The sequence below is a fragment of the Canis lupus genome, chromosome 5, assembly GCF_011100685.1.
Source record: "Canis lupus familiaris isolate Mischka breed German Shepherd chromosome 5, alternate assembly UU_Cfam_GSD_1.0, whole genome shotgun sequence".
NCBI lineage: Eukaryota > Metazoa > Chordata > Mammalia > Carnivora > Canidae > Canis > Canis lupus.
Genome location: NC_049226.1, coordinates 51,913,424 through 51,926,321, shown reverse-complemented (window position 1 = coordinate 51,926,321; position 12,898 = coordinate 51,913,424). Strand labels below are relative to the sequence as shown.

The following is a 12,898-nucleotide window of genomic DNA, read 5'->3' as shown; positions in this document are numbered from 1 at the left end:
TATTCCCAAATACGGTCACATTCTAAGGTTCTAGAGATTAGGACTCCAACACATGAATTCAGAAGAGCAAGGGACAGTTCTACCCATAACTTTCTCTGGAGCTGTTTCTTCTTAGTGGAATGAGGATAATAAAGTCTGCCTCATAGGGCTGTGTGACAGTTAAATGAACTAGGGAATGCATGTACCTGACAAAATGCAGTCAGTAATCAGTAAATGTGATTTCCTTTCCCAAAAATGGGGACAGAAGTCTCTTCCACATAGCTAATCTGCTCTGCCCATAAATTAACCAGACTTAGTATCCTAGCGTGCTCTTAGTAGTAATTTAAAGACCATTTAATCTAACTTCCATTTCAAATAGTAAGGAAACTGAGGCCAACAAAAGTAAAATCATTTTGCTGATTTAATGATGAGCCTTGGGCTCAAACCAATTTCTCTCCTTAGAATAAGAAGCTGTCTCATCCAAAGAAACATACACTATATTAAAATATCATATATATATATATATATCCTCACTTCCCTACAATAACATTAAAAGTTCGTCTCATGTAGCCTATGTCGTCTTTCTTAAACCTTCACAGCCATTATCTCATTTGAGCTTTGCTATAACACAACAAAATAAACCAGAAAAGAATAACTTGCTCTCACGGAAAAGATTAGGAAACTGAGGCTCAGAGAGCTACTAAGCTTCTTAAAGTTTATAGACTCAAGGATGAAGCAAGGATTAGAACTCAAGTCTTGCTAGTGCTCCTCCAGGGCTTTCTTCTCTATTGTTTGTTTTTTTCCTTGGGTTCTCAGTCACTTTCAAATGAGAGGATCCTATGCAAGGTACAGCCAGAGCTTCTGCCTCCAATCTTCCAGCCACCTTTGGCTGGTCTCCCTGCCTCAAAGACCTTCCACGTAGCTATTCCAGATTCCTCCTTGAAATACCCATCTTTCAGCATTACTCTGCCCCTCAACAACATACACAGACCCAAAGCTAACATGTGGGAAAACATACTGAGGTCCCCAGGTTCTGCTCCTTGTACAGAGTGGAAGCACTCACTTTGGCAGCAGGAATCCCAGCCCCTGATGCCTGGCCAGGTGGGCCATGGGACAGAGGACCTGCCTGGGCACCCAGGTGGCTTTCTGCTTTGAGAAAGTCTCCCAGTCCTTACAACCTCAAGACGATCATAAATAATACATTATACTAACTTTCCCATGAATGGACCCAGAAAAAACAGGATTTGGGTGAACGACTTGTAAGAAATGTCAAAAAAGCACACAAAGAGAGATAACTAACTGCATGTGGGGATCGATGAGCCATGAACCTAAAAAGTCAGAGAAGGCCAGAATCCAAACTCAACATATGAGCCTAGCATATGATTTACTGATCAATGGATTGATTCATTCATCTATGCAATAAGTACCGAGTGAGAGATTACTCTATAATAAATAGGTTTTGTGCTCGGCACTGTCTGGCAATTGGGTGGACAACATGATCTTCACCCCCAAGAAACCCTGGTCCTCCACAGCAGAATGTCAGAAAAGACACATTCCATTGGAACCCAACAGGTTGTTTTAGGGATAGAAAAGAACAAACTAATTACAGAAGGTAAAGCAAGCAGTAGAGCCTTTGGGCTGCTCTGGGGTTGAAATGCTATAAATAACAGCTCGTTGAAATGGCCCAGAGGTACAATCACTGAGGAAGGGTACAAGTCACCTTGTCTTGAGAAGAAAAAAAAATAGACTTTCACAATGGCTCACAAATTAACCTCATCATAGGAAAAAAATGTGTTCCCTGCACATAACAACCTCTCAGAGGGCACTGTGTAGACCAGAAGCACCATGATGTAAAGTCCAGTGTAAAACACACATTCAGCCCATGGTAGCTAGTACTAAGTGTCCCTTTAGGAATCAGAGAATGTGAAGTGTAGCCTGTTATAAGCTAGAGATATTTTTTTATCAAGGCTGTTATAAGCTAGAGATATTGGCCAAATAACTGGACATCTCAGAGACCTTGTCAAACCTGTTATAAGCTAGAGATATTGGCCAAGTAACTGGACATTTCAGAGACCCTAGTTTCCATCCGTAAAATGGGCATATTCTATATGCACAACAAAAACCTTGAGGGCTCACTATGTCGATTATCTCATTTTGTCCACAATTTAATCCTGCAGAGAAGGTCCTTACTTAGTATATTTCACATTGGGAATGTGACCCATGAAAAGCCCAAACAAGTTGCCATTGCCACAGCTACTGAGAGGAGGAAACAAGATTTGAGCTCCATAGCCTGAGCTCTTAATGCCTTTAATAATAACTTCTTCCCAGGGATCCCTGGGTGGCGCAGCGGTTTAGCGCCTGCCTTTGGCCCAGGGCACGATCCCGGGGACCCGGGATCGAATCCCACGTCGGGCTCCCGGTGCATGGAGCCTGCTTCTCCCTCTGCCTATGTCTCTGCCTCTCTCTCTCTCTCTGTGTGTGTGTGTGACTATCATAAATAAATAAAAATTAAAAAAAAAATAATAACTTCTTCCCAGTGATGAAGTGAGGAATAAATGAAATTGCCTATAGGAAAGCATTTTAAAAAATCACAAAGTATTACAGACATATGAGGGGGGTTGTTATTTCTCCTTCCTAGGCATGAATCGACTTCCAATAAGCCAGGGAAATTCTATTTCAAATCCTACTCTTCCTTTATTCTTCAACTGTTACAGTTAAATGACGGCCTGGAGATTTGGGGAAATAGTCAGGAGCCAAGAAACCAGCTATAGAGATGTGAGACGGGAGAGAAAGAACCACAGGGCCTCGTGGTTTGCAAGCTGATAGGCAGACTATTTTCTGGGACCAATTACTCTCATCTTAATTAATGAACACACAACCCACAATCTGTCTGAGAAATTCGAAAAAATATGGCACGTGTTTAGAGGTTGCAGCGTGCCAGCCCCCAGATCTGGATGCACCTTCCTCCAACTGCTGGACTGGGAGTCACCATGGAGACCGCATTTGAGCAATTGAGATGGGACTGAAATCTGGTCCGAACCACCTCTGTGACGTGCGTGGTGGAGTGTTTGCTATGGGGCCGGCACTGGCCTAGGCAGTGCGCAGGTTGTCAGGGTGAGGGCAGACTGCTGTGTGCCCTACAGGTCAGGGAAGCGAGGACGGCTCACCCACTGGGCCGTCTGTGTTTTGTGCCTCCAGTGGGCTCAGCCTGGTGCCTGGCACAGCAGAGGGGGCTGAGGCTGAGGCCGAGGACATGCTTTTGCTTTCTGGCCACTTAGTGAAGACAATTACCGATACCAACAGATCATTTATCAAGCGCTTCCTCTGAGCTAGGCACTGTGCTAACGAAGCAATGTGCACCTATTATCTCAATTACTCCTCACAACAGCCTCGTGACTGAATGGACTCTACTGCTGAGATTCGTGGTACACTTATTCTGCACATGCTGCAGGCCAAGGGCTTATGCTGGCATTTATTTTTTTTAAAGATTTTTATTTATTCATTCATGAGAGACAGAGAGGCAGAGACACAGGCAGAGGGAGAAGCAGGCTCCATGCAGGGAGCCCGACGTGGGACTTGATCCCGGATCTCCAGGATCACACCCCAGGCCGAAGTCAGTGCTAAAACGCTGAGCCATCCGGGCTGCCCAGATGTCAGCATTTAAAAGCTTAGGCAGGAAGATGACTGGCTAATAAGCATCACTGTCAGGATTTGAATCTGGGAAGCTCAGCTTCAAATGCTGCGTGAACTTAACCCTTATATTATACTATGGTAATTTACCTGATATTTGTTGAGTGTCTTCAAGGCAGACAAGAATATTCTATTTTAGTAAAGGGAACTGGGGTGAGGGGAAACAAGCACTAAACAAATCCAGTTCATGACAGACTGATTCAAGCTATAAAGAAACTGTAGAGAATGTGCTGGCACAAAAGGGGAGAGTGGGGCCAACGAGGTCTCCTTTCAGCTCTGAGGGACAGTGGCATAGTCTCGAGTTGGTTGGATCTCTGTCAGGCCAGCTCTGATACAGGATAGTGTGCAGAATGTCTGACAGGTATCTGGGGGTCCGCACCTGTGGAGGAGGGACAGGAAGCAGGGGTCGATTGAGCTGTAATACAACCCCAAGGATGGCACCAGCTAGCCCGAAGGGGACTCCTGCAGCTGGACTTGCCATGCAGAACTGTCAGTGTGTGGCTTTATCCCTTGGCATAAAGTCACTGGGTGGGGTGTTGCCTGGGGAAAGGTGGAACCTTGGCAAGGCAGTACTCTGCAGCTGAGGCTATCCCACAAGGGCCCACCAAGCAGAAGCTGTCCGCTCACCAGCAGCTGGGCCAACAACCCCTCCTTGCAAGAGGACCTGGATGGCACTTCACAGGGTCCCCCACAAGGGGTAAAAGAGGGAGCTCTCTGCAGCTAAGTTATGAGTAAGATGGAGTAGAGAAAGGAGGCTAAAGAGATGAAGGAGGCCAAAAGCAACCCAAGCAAGGAGAATGTCCTTCCAGCAGGGGGAGAAAAGGCAGTTGCTCTAAACAATAAATAGATAATGTAAGACACTGTGGGACAGAAAAGGAAACACATGCAACTCCAGACTAATTTGTTAGACTTAAAACTCTCATAAACTTTTTGGGGGTTGTGTTATAGCGAGCTTATGGATTTAATTAACCACAATTGCTTTCAATCTAGTGTGTGAGGCCATTACAAAAATAGTAATGATTACAAAATAGCATTTAGTTTGTGCCAGGCCCTGTTCTATGTACCTTGTATTTATTGATTCACATAATCTCACAGTAACCATGTTAAGTGGCTATTATTTTAGAAATGAGGAAACTAAGGCATAGAGAGATTGAGTAACTTGACCAAGGTTGCATAACTAATTAGGGGCAGACCTAGACTTGGAACTTAGGCATCTAGGCTCCAGGGCCAGGCTTGTGACCTGCACTGTGTGGCAGCCTTGAGAGGCTGTATTAACAGACCCACAGAGCCCAGCTCCCAGGGAGAGACCTGTTCATCAGATATTGATAAGTTTTATAATCTCCTGTTTTTCACCTGTCCATCTTCAGCCCTGTAATCAGAATGATCTTTTCAAAGCAAAATTAAACATTTCCCAGGTCAAAGGCTAGACTTCTCATCGGGTCCCCATGGCTCTGTAGGGGAATGGCCCCCTGGGCCTGTCTCGCCAGCCTTACCCTACAGCTCATCCCCTTTGTATCCCAACACCCTTCAGGGCCTTTGTCTATGCTGTTCCCACTATCGGGACTGTTCCTTCTCCTTTCTGTTTCCTTTTGGACTAGTTAATCCCTTCTCATCCCACAATCTTGGATCTTCTTGTTACTCTCATTATACACTTCACTTTTCCTTCAGAGCACTGCATATAATGTTAATTCTTCATTGGAGTGATTAACATCACTATGTAAGCTAAGTAAGCAATTGTGTAATTAGGTGTTTAATGCCTATTTTCCCAAGGCAATGTAAGTACCATTAGGAGAGGCACTCTTGTCTATTACTGTCCATCCGCGTGCCTAGCGCAGTGCCTGCCAGAGCGAAGGCACTCATCTGATGTGGAATCCAAGTTTGAATGAATGAGCTTCCTTGATAAAGCAAAAGAGGGAGGTAAAAGTAATCACTGGCTTCTGAAACCTCTGGCTCCCCTCCTGTAAACAATGAGATCTCCCTGCCTAGTTCTTGTGAGGATAAGAGCTAATGAATATAAAACCCCAGCAGAGTCCACCAATTAGCAGCCTACCAACAATTGGTATCTATAATAGAACTATTTATATTTTTATTTGTAACATTGCATAAAGGGAGGAGGGTGTGGAATAGGGATTAGGAGTGCAGGCTCTGCAGTTATGCCCTTTACTAGCTGGCCTGAGCCTTACCTACCTCATCTATAAAACTGGGGGAGGGAGAGTCTTATACTCATGGACTGTGATGAGGATTTAAAACTAAATAAACAAAGCACTTAGGACAGAGTCTGGACTATCATAAGATTTATCTGCACAAACAACAGAGACAGTTATCACAAATTATAATAGAGCAAGAAAACTTTCAAGACAGGCTTAGCATGCAGAAGATGATAAGTCAAGAGCATAGTTCTCAAACATCTGAGGTGGGAACACCAAGAGCAAGGTTTCCACTGTGGGATGCCAGAAAGCAGAAGTAGGATCAAGGAGCTAAAATTCAGGGCAGGTTGGTATTGGCTCCACAGATGAGATGCTGGACAAAATAGCAAGTGTCTCATCTCCAGGAGTGTGCTCTCAGAGGCTGGTGGGCCACTTGCCAAAGGTGAGGTAGAAGCAACTGGGTAGAAGGTTGTGGTAGAAGCCCTTATCTGAGCATCCTGTGTCTATTAAGATCCTCTAAGCTTTCAAATTCTATGCAGGAGTGTTTTCTTTAATTCAGCTATGTTTAGAAAAAAGGGGATATATTCATGCATGATTTTTCTGGAACACGCAAAGCTTAAAAAATGTCTGCACAGATTTTTGGAATATTCCAGAACCTCAAAAGCAACATTATAGGTTAAACCATCATAAATCTCTGACTCTTGGGTTCGGTGTTCTTCTGAATTAGACTGTGTGGGAATGAGTGGGAATGAAGTAAGGCAAAGGCACCTCTGAAGTGTTTATTACTGTCACTTCTGCTTGGTTTGACACAAAAGACCATGGTCTCCCTGGGCTTCACCGTCAGCCTTGGCCCTGTCCCCAGGAGGGTAGGTGTGGGCAGTCTATCTCTGCTGCATCAGAAGAGCACCCAGAGACATGGTGAAGAAGGTGATTCTGGAAAGAGATGGCAGGAGAAAGCCGGGCATGCTACATGACCCATCTGCCACATAACAGATGTATGTTACGTGTACCCTTAGGTGTACCCCCCTCTACAGTACATAATGCACTTTCTAATTGCATGTAAACTTCAAGATAACCCCATAAAATAACTTATACTTTTCATTTACTCATTAATTTATCCAACATGGATTTATTGAGCGCATGCTCTGTTTCTATTTATTGCACTCTTGACTGTGCACCAGGTCCTGTTTTAAGTGCCCACCAAACTCATCCTCTTGGGGGATCCCTGGGTGGCTCAGTGGTTTAGTGCCGCCTTCGGCCCAGGGCGTGGTCCTGGAGCCCCAGGATCAAGTCCCACATCAGGCTTCCTGCATGGAGTCTGCTTCTCCCTCTGCCTGTGTCTCTGCCTCTGTGTGTGTGTCTCTTGTGAATAAATAAATAAAATCTTAAAAAAAATGTAATACTAAAGATTAAATTATGTAAATTTATAATTAATAAATTATATATAAAATGAAAAAAAAAAAAGCTCATCCTCTTAACTTAATGTTTGAGGAAGCAAAGATTAAGTGACTTGCCCATGGCTTCCAATTGGGGCACTGTCCTCTAAGAACAGTATCACTCACTGTCCCAATTTAGTAAAGATAAATTATTATATCCACCATTATTAGCATGAATAACAGTAATAATAGTGATTATTCTTACTTTATGGTTTGACCAAAAACATATACATAACCCATCCTATTAAGTGTGAGAGTAATTATCCCTGTTTTATAAATAAATATACTAAAACTCAGTATAATTAACAAGTTCATCAGTTCATCAAGATAAGAAGTAGAAAGAAAGTCAGCTCTGAGAATACTACTCTGTTCCCCTCATGCCTTTCATCATAGCAAACAATATTTAGTGTCTCTATTTTGAAGTTGTATCTTTTTTGTAAAGATTTACAGGATCCCTGGGTGGCGCAGCGGTTTAGCACCTGCCTTTGGCCCAGGGCGCGATCCTGGAGACCCGGGATTGAATCCCACGTCAGGCTCCCGGTGCATGGAGCCCGCTTCTCCCTCTGCCTGTGTCTCAGCCTCTCTCTCTCTCTCTCTCTCTCTCTCTCTCTGTGTGTGTGTGTATGTGTGTAACTATCATAAATAAATTTTAAAAATTTAAAAAAAAGATTTTATTTATTTATTTATTTATTTATTTATTTATTTATTTATTTATAAGAGACACACAGAGAGAGGCAGAGCCACAGGCAGAGGGAGAAGCAGGCTCCACGCAAGGAGCTCAATGCGGGACTCGATCCCGGGTCCCCAGGATCATGCCCTGGGATAAAGGCAGCGCTAAACTGCTGAGCCACCCAGGCTGCCCTCTATCTTGAAGTTATATCTTATGTAATTCATTCATTATTTAATTAAATCTTTCCAAGAACCCACTGAGATAGAAAGCATGATCTTCATTTCAGAGCTAAGGAAACTGAGGCTCAGAAAGTTTAGGTGACTTGTACTAGAAATATAGCAGCCAAGACTTAAATCCACAACTTTGATTCTTACCTCTGTGCTTTTCTCTTTAACCCTCACTGCCAAAAACTCTCCTAAAAGACCTCTTGTGGAGGCACGGCAGACTGCTTGCCCACAGAGTCAGAGACCCAGGAATTCCTTTTCCTTCCTTCCAGCCATCCCAGGCAGAGGCCCGGGGTTCTTGGGGAAGTGGCATGGAAGAAGCACATGTCTTGTTCAGTACTAGGCCAGCCACTTAGGAACAGAGCCATCAGGGAGCTGACACAATTTCAAGTGCTTGCTGCCCTAATTATTTGATGATCTGTCATCACAGAGATGGAGTGCGGGGGGTAGGGGAGGTGATGTTCAGCTTGTGTCCCAGCAAAGGAAAGGCAGATAGAAACTCTTCAGGCTCACTTTACAGGAGAGAAATCTTCACTGAAGTTTATGATCAATTCCAAATGTTGGTTCCAGAAAAAAAGCAGGAAGGAAATTGGCATTCGTTGAGCACCTACTATGTGTCAGACATTGTGCTGAAAATATGACATGTTACATGGATGAGTTCATTTGATTCTCACTATGACCCCGTAAGAGAGGGATTAATATATGCAATCTGTAGTTTTGTTTTGTTTTTTAGAGAGAGAGAGAGGCAGAGACACAGGGAGAAGCAGGCTCTATGCAGGGAGCCTGATGTGGGACTCGATCCCAGGACTCCAGGATCACACCCTGGGCCGAAGGCAGGCGCTAAACCGCTGAGCCACCCAGGGATCCCCTGCAATCTGTAGTTGAGGGAAGTAAGGATCGTGGTGGTAGATGGCCAGAGAGCTAGGTCAAGATGAAATCAAGAAGCTTAGACTCACTCCTGCAGAGGTCACCATAGTTTTAAGCAGGAGAGTGATGTGGTTGGAACTGTGTTCTAGAAAAATTACCCTTGTTGCTGTGAACTGATTGCATTTGAGAAAGCAAAGACTAGAGACAAAAGAGTTTTAAAAGTATGTATTTGAGGGGTGCCTAGGTGTCCAGCTCTTGATTTCAGTTTCCAGCTCAGGTCATGATCTCAGGGTCATGGGATCGAGCTCTGTGTCAGGCTCCATGTTTTGTGCACATGGGATTCTCTCTCTTCCTCTTCCTGTGTCCCTCCCCTCTGTGCACACAATCTCATAAATAAATAAATAAATAAATAAATAAATAAATAAACAAACAAACAAATAAATAGCCAAAATCTTTAAAAGTATATATTTGAGCTATGATAAGGGCCTGTTACTAGGATATACAAATGAAGAATGGCTACATTTGTGTTATCAGAATTCTGAATGCACATCTCTAGAAAACCAACTGGCAGCCAAGACATAGAGAAGAGGTGGGAAGCAGAGAATGCTCATGGATGGCATACAGGTTTCTGGTCTATGGAACCAGAAAGATGGTTCTGCCCTTCAATGAGATAAGAATGCAGGCTTCACACACAAGTGATAACTTCAGGGTGGACATGTTGAAACTGGATATATGAGATGCCCAAGTGGAGATGTCCAGCTTGCAACAGAAATCAGGGCCTGGAACTTCAGAGAGAGACTAGATGGTGGAGAATTCACCTGCATAAAGTTGATATTTGCAGCCAAGGGCCTGAAAGGAATTACTATAAGAGGGATATAGTGAGATGTGTGAGTGGGGAATAGAACAGTGATCTGAGGACACCAAGAACAAGAACCCTTCAGCCTCAAAAGGCTGAGTGGCCAGTAGGACACGGGGTAATGAGGAGACTCTGCATTTGCTTATAAAAGACTAAGTCCTCCCATATAAGGTATTCATTAAGAAATGAGGGTGGTTGCTATCCAATTAGAAAGCATTATCTCTGATGTGATCTGTGTTATTGTGAGAAAACACGAGTATGGTGGGGAAAGATCTGAAGTTCAGGTGAGAGACAATTTGGAACTCTATCTAGATCAAAGATTGTGGAGTCCCAGTAGCTAGCCTGGTAATAGAAGAGTCAGCAGGAACTGTGGTTGTGACTTCTCCCCATGAGTACGTGCTGAGAAATGCATGATGTTATTGATTTTTGACATGACATTGGTGTCTGACACATAGGTAATGCCAACCAAACATAGGGGCAGTCATACCTTAGCCTAAAGGATGAACACATGGAGAATAATGCTCATGGCTCTACAAAGCTCGAGATTCATGACATCCCCTATGACCTTGCCAGGAAAATAACTGAGATAGATTCCTTCCCACTATCCTATCTTTCAAAAGTAGGAATGATTGAGAAATTTGTGGAAACCCACAGAATCAGAGGATCTCAGAATGAAAAGGGATCTGAAATGTTATTTTTGTAATCCTTATTTGATGAATTAATTTGCTAGTTAATTCGTTCACTGTACAAATATTTACTGAGCACTTATTATTTGCAAGCACCATTCCAGAGATTGAGGATACAACAAAGGACAAAACAGACCATGATTCCTGCTTTTATGGAGCTTACATTCTAGAGGGGAATCTGTAAAACTAAAAAGGCAAGTAAGTAAAATATAGTATATCAGATGGTAAAGAGTTCTCTGGAGAAAAATAAGGCAGGATAAGGCTTTTGAATTGAGGGTTGCAATTTTAACTAGATTAATCATCATGAACTCTTTTTATGGTTGTCTCAAGGAACGGTGTTCCCTCCCTACATTTGTTTTCATACTTGTAGTTAATTTGGTTCTGATTAAAAAGATAAGAAGGGCAAATCTCATCATCATTGTAAGAGCTACGTTATTGAAGATTTATTTCTGGGTAGTCATGGTGTTGATTGATTCACAAACGCTGTCCTTTTTTTTTTTTTTACGATTTTATTTATTTATTTGAGAGAGTAAGAGTGCAAGAGAGCACAAGCAGGGGGAGTGGCAGAGGGAGAGGGAGAAGCAGACCACCAGTTGAGCAGGGAGCCCAATCCCAACTCAATCCCAGGACCCTGGGATCATGGCCTGAACCAAAGGCAGATGCTTAACTGACTGAGCCACCCAGGTGCCCCTCATTATCCCATTTTAAAGATAAAGAAAATGGAAGAAAACCCACAGAAGTAAAGAACCTTGCTCCCACAGTCCTGAGCTTGAAGTGCAGCCCTACCATCTGTATGATGGCAGGCTGGTTGTTCAACTCCCCAAAGCCCATTTCCCTCAGGTGCAAAACGAGGGTGAAAAGACCCAGCACTTCACAAAGTTGGTGTAAGAATTAAAAGACACACACACATGACCAGGTAGGAATCAAACCAGATAGATCTGATTGCAGAGCACAGAAGTTTAAGCACAAACTATCCTGACTCATTTTGTGAGCTGAGGAAATTGCTGAGCAGTAGTGATTAAAGTAATAATAAAATTAAACCATTGATGTGATGATGTAAAATAACCATGACTCAGCAGTACAGACCACCTATTTAAAAAGACCAATGAATTCTTCATAGTATTTAGACCTTAAATTTCCTGCTAGAGTTGAAACCAGAGGGAAAGCAAGACTGTATTATATATAACACCAAATTTTCCCAGGTCTCCCATTCACTTCCCAGATTTGGTTTCTTCCAAACAGTAAGTATGTGTGCCAATACATACAGGGTCAAACCAACTTTGACTTCTTAAATACATGAACTGATAAATTCCACTATTGGCTTTTCTATTACTTGCAATCAAATGCACTTTAAATGTTTTGCTGTCCACCTGATTTCAGTGGCTGGAGATAGAAGGAAGGGTACAGCATGAAAGAATGATTTGGGCAGAAGTAAAAGGTGGGAAAGTACAAAACATCATGGGAGATGTTAACTGAAATTGTACCTGAACTTTACCGTGTGGTCACTGGGAACTCATCAGTGATTTTAGAGTAGTGGAGAGCTACTTTCAGACCTATGTCTTAGAAATATAATTCTATCTCACCAGACTCCAGTTACACTGCTTGAAGCCCTGGATTGCATTCTTAAAAAAAAAAAAAAAAAGAAAGAAAGAAATATAATTCTATCTCACCAGACTCCAGTTACTATTCTATACCTACATCTCTTTGTATTTGGTTTTACAAGTTATTATTCATAAGGGAAAAAATAATAATATCCCAAGATAGGTAAAAAAAAAATGTGTCTCTGAAGTTAAGTGGGAAATTATATTCTCAGGGAAGATTCTGGGGAAAAATGTTTCTGAGAAACAGATGGTATCTCAGAGCCTCAAGTCTGTTGGCTTATAACACCAAGGCAACGAACTTTATGCCAACAATTAAACTAGTCTTCCCAGTAAAATGGCAAACCCCTCAATCACATGGCTCCCGATGATACTGCCAGTATGAAGTGTTTAGATTCCCCAGAGGAAAATAAGAGGAAAACTGCAGTACCAGTAAGTAACAAGAGATTATAGTGCAAGGAGATAAGGGAAGACAAATAACATTTCCTCAAAGGCGAGTCAGTGCCATGTGATATTCTAGGTACTGACCATCCATCAGCTTGTTCTGTCCATAAAGAGCAAAGATGCAGGTTCCTGCTTGCGTTACCCCAAAGTCTCCTATGTCATGTGTGATTTTAAAACTTCAAAGACTAAATCATGGAAGTGCCAGGCAAATACTCCCACTCTCTACCACCCAGCTCAAATACCACATCTTTCATCCAATTTCTATAACTCTATCTCCCTTTTGGTTTGCGTCTTCTCTGGG

The 12,898-nt window shown here is 42.7% G+C and overlaps 1 protein-coding gene across 5 annotated transcripts in view; it reads right to left on the bottom strand.

Annotated features, from left to right (window-relative positions):
- DAB1 (DAB adaptor protein 1) overlaps positions 1-12,898 on the bottom strand; it is a 1,027,070-nt gene that overhangs the window by 941,554 nt on the left and 72,618 nt on the right. The gene's annotated exons all lie outside the window — the stretch shown is intronic.